General features: G+C 44.9%; 1 pseudogene; it reads left to right on the forward strand.

The window, feature by feature from the left end:
- Positions 1 to 1749: 1749 nt before the first annotated feature.
- LOC101558311 (sorting nexin-22-like) lies at positions 1750 to 2261 on the forward strand (annotated as a pseudogene).
- Positions 2262 to 4373: the final 2112 nt, after the last annotated feature.

Raw genomic sequence — 4373 nt, forward strand, 5'->3', positions numbered from 1 at the left:
ACCACACCCATCCTGTCAGAATTTTTTTTTTTTTAAATACAGGTTCTTACTGTGTCATTTCTTCTAGGAAGTCCTGCTTTTGAAACCAACATACAAACTAGTTGTTATTAAGGAACGGACTCAACTGTACACAGCAGATGTCAGGTGACAAAGGGTGCAACTGCTACAGTGTCTTTTCACTGTCCTTATTAATCTTGTTTCCTTAGGGTATGATTTCTCACTCAGTTCTTTCCGGTTTTCTTTCCTATCATCTCAGGAAAACGCATCTTCAAGTTTGCTGTGGATGTGCTTGCTTCTTATCTAATTGAGAACTCGGTGGTGGTGAATTTTAATAAGTAGCGAAGCAAGCATAAAAATAATTAAAAGGTGCTCGTGTACTTCCCTTGGGGAATTTCCTTTAGGGCAAGGAGTCCCTGGGTTAAGTGTCAATGATCTAATATCAGCCTAGCATCCCAACAATCCCTTCATTCAAACAAGGCTTCCCATTACCTGGAATACAAATCGGAGCACCAGCATCACATTTGTGAGATTTATTCGACCATTTAGAGAAATTCTTCTCATAGCTCCTCTGATAACATCACTGGCAGAGCTGAACGGTTCAAAGCAGATTTCATCTCTACTATATAGTGGTTTGGCATCTGAGGATGAACTTACAGACTATTAAAGTTGTGAAAAACAAAGACAAATATACAACATAAAACAATTCAAGCTCCAAAAGCTTTATATTAGCTTTTTGAAAATAAAAGCTACAAGAAGAAAAAAGCAGCAAAGATTAAATCTTTTAAGATTCAATTTGTCTATCCTGCCATTTAAAAACCTAACCTTGCCCGAGACTTAGAATTATGACTGTATTTTAGTCTACATCTAAGAAAGGCAGGCGGATATCATTACAATGATAAGTTTTAAAGTAAAAGCAGTGAGAAAATATTCTAATTTTCATAACTCCTCCTCATGAGAGATATCAATAATGGAAGTATATGGAGGCAATGTAGGTTCATATTACTTAATGATATTCTTTTTTCATGCAATTTCTTTCTTAAAGGGTGAAGACAGTTTAAAAATTAAGAATTAACTATTAGAACATAAGAGATATTTCATATCTGAATTATTTTGCGGTCAAAATTTTTTCTTCATAACATTATTTTAAAAGTGATAGTCTTACTATAATAAATAAATACATTCTATTATTCTTTTATGAACCCTAAATGTACGCAGTCACTTGTCAGATTTATTCATGTTTTGGGGCTGGAGTGATTGCACAGAGGGTAGAGCATTTGCCTTGCACACGGCCAATCCTGGTTCAATTCCCAGCATCCCATATGGTCCCCCAAGCACCGCCAGGAGTAATTCCTGAGTGCATGAGCCAGGAGTAACCCCTGTGCATTGCCAGGTGTGACCCAAAGAGAAAAAAAAAAAAAGAAGAAACCATCTTTTCCTGCACAAGCAACTCAGAACTCTAAGCACTGTCTGCCTTGCAATAGAATGCCCACGACAGAATTCTCATAGCCCTGCCTTTCTAATCAGGTAGTTCTCTATATGGGTCTGTTCTGTTTTTAAGATGCGAGTTTGTTGCTAAACTTAAAATTCTCCTTAGCTTATGAGAATTAAAGGATTCATGTTTATTCATGGCAAGTGATGGGAATCTACTTTCAGACAAAAAATTGTATTAGAAAATTATACTGCACGCCCCGCCAAGCCCGCTGAGCTGAGACTTGGTGCCCAGCGCCCGGCTAGCGGGCCGGGACCCTAATGCTGTTGGTTCATATCCTGCCGTCGGGCCCTGAGGCCGCGGGGTCCAGGCAGAGTCCAGACAAAGGCCACCTGGTGTTCCGCGCTACAGAGACTTCCACGCGCTGCACTCGGGGATCAAGAAACTATCAAGTGCCTGAATTCCCCTCCAAACGCCTGCCTGACTGGAGAACCGGAGGGTTGGAGCAGCAGCGGCTGGGCCTGGTGGGCAACATCTGCCCCCCCCACCTGCCCTGTCTGCTCTGAGGGGCTCTGGGAGACCCCTGGTGTGAAATGGCCCAGCTGGCTGCTGACCCTGTCCTCCAGGGCATCCTGTACTTGAACCAGGAAGTGCCAAAGGAGCTTCTGGAATTCCTGGGTCTTCTGCGCTTCCCGGCAGACCCCAAGCCCAGCAGCTGGGGAGCACAGCCGTGCCATCATCAGCCGTACTAGGCTTTGGTCTGGATCCCTATGTCCCCATTCCAAAGCCGCTGCCCACCGTGGTGGTCCCAGGCATTCTTCAGGGCCTCTAGGACAGCCTGCCCGACAGCAAGAGGCTTGCAGCCACTGACGCCCCCGGGAACAGGCCACCTGTCAGCACCGTCACATGCCCCTGGCCTAGCAGCCCAGACAAGAGGCACGGCCACTGTCCTCTAGGTCTGGGCCTACGGTTTAGCATCCAAGACCCACGTTCAGAGGCAGCCCAGATCCCAGTGCAGGGCTGGGGACAGGGTGAGGGGACAAGGCTGCTTCGAGGGGGTCTGACTGCTACGAGTGGGGATTACTCCTTCACCTCGTGCAGCTGGGTGAGATAAAGCTGGAAGCAGTTTAGACGAGAGGAGCCAACAGTGTTCCAGAGGGACATCCTGGGGTGGTCTCTGGGGACAGTGGAGGCTGAACCCTCAGGGACAGGCTGGGTCGGAGTGCAGGGGCACTGCAGGTCCAAGAACCCAGGCCCTACACAGGGTTTCTTGGTTTTGCTTTTGTTGTTGGTTTTTTGTTTTGTTTTTTTAGTTAGTGAATCACCTTGAGGTACAGTTACAGACATACAAACTTTCGTACTTGCATTTAAGTCATACAATGATCGAGTGCCCATCCTCCACCACCAATGGTCCCAGCATCCCTCCCATCATCCCCACCCCAGCCTCCCCCCACCCCACCAGTCTCTGTGGCAGGGCATTCCCTTTTGCTCTCTCTCTCCTTTTGGGTGTTGTGGTTTGCAAAAGAGGTATTGAGTGGCCATCATGTTAGGTCTATAGTCTACTTTCAGTGTGCGTATCCCATCCCGATCGGATCCTCCTAGCACCCTTTACTTGGTGGTCCCTTCTCTATCTGAGCTGCCTTTTTTCCCCCAGCATGTGAGGCCAGCTTCTAAGCTGTGAAGTAATCCTCCTGGTACTTATCTCTACTATTCTTGGGTGTTAGTCTCCCATTCGGTTACTTTATATTTTCACAAATGAGTGCAATCTTTCTATGTGTATCCCTCTTTGTCTTTTTTTTTTTTTTTGCTTTTTGGGTCACACCCGGCAATGCACAGGGGTCATTCCTGGCTCATGCACTCAGGAAATACCCCTGGCTGTGCTCAGGGGACCATATGGGATGCTGGGATTCGAACCCGGGTCGGCTGCATGCAAGGCAAACTCCCTACCCGCTGTGCTATCACTCCAGCCCCGTATCCCTCTCTTTGTGACTCATTTAACTTCACATGATACTTTCCATGTTGATCCACCTAAAAGAAAGAAAGAAAGAAAGAAAGAAAGAAAGAAAGAAAGAAAGAAAGAAAGAAAGAAAGAAAGAAAGAAAGAAAGAAAGAAAGAAAGAAAGAAAGAAAGAAAGAAAGAAAGAAAGAAAGAAAGAAAATCGTACCGTGTAATACACCACTTACCTGTGAAAAGAGGTTTAGTCATTCCAACTGAGTTTTGTTTAGAACATAAGTAGCTCAGTTAGTCCCGTTGTGTTCTATATGTCAATCCCATAAATGATTCATCGCTACATTAGGAAATGATTTTGGAGGACTGGGAGGGTAATTCAGTGGCAGAGTGTGCTTTGCATAGGTGGGGCTTTGATTTCAACTCCCCACAACAAAAAAGACAAGAAAGAGAAAAAAAATCATTTGGTTAAAAGAATCCCTATAGTGAGGTCCCCTCCCCACCCCAACAGAGTCAGCCCCAGCAGCCAAAACCTTCCAGAACTGAACCACCTCCAAGCTCATGGCCACTCTCCGCATGCTCAGACGAACCTCACCCATGAATCAGTCTATCCCTGGACATCTCGTCCTTTGCACCACTGATAAACCAAGATTAGCACACCACATTTGATGGGGCTTGAAGTAGAAGGCAACCAATCTTGGGGTAAATATATTTATACAGATATATCTATAAGCACACAAGTCTCAACCTTTAACGACATGTTAGTAATCTCTTGTAGAAGGGCTTAATGGCTCCTGGATGAAATACAGCAATCTTCACACGCTTTCCTCTACAAAACCTTTTTTAGATCATTTTTAGTAGATTATTCATGAGAAGCAATGCAAAAAAAAAATTATTTCAGTTCTACTTTGGGGGCAGGGTTTGGGGTTCGGGATGAAACTATGGTGGTGGGAAGGTGCAATGGTGGTGGGATTGGTCTTTTAATATTAAATGTAA

This window comes from Sorex araneus, chromosome 1 (assembly GCF_027595985.1).
Source record: "Sorex araneus isolate mSorAra2 chromosome 1, mSorAra2.pri, whole genome shotgun sequence".
NCBI lineage: Eukaryota > Metazoa > Chordata > Mammalia > Eulipotyphla > Soricidae > Sorex > Sorex araneus.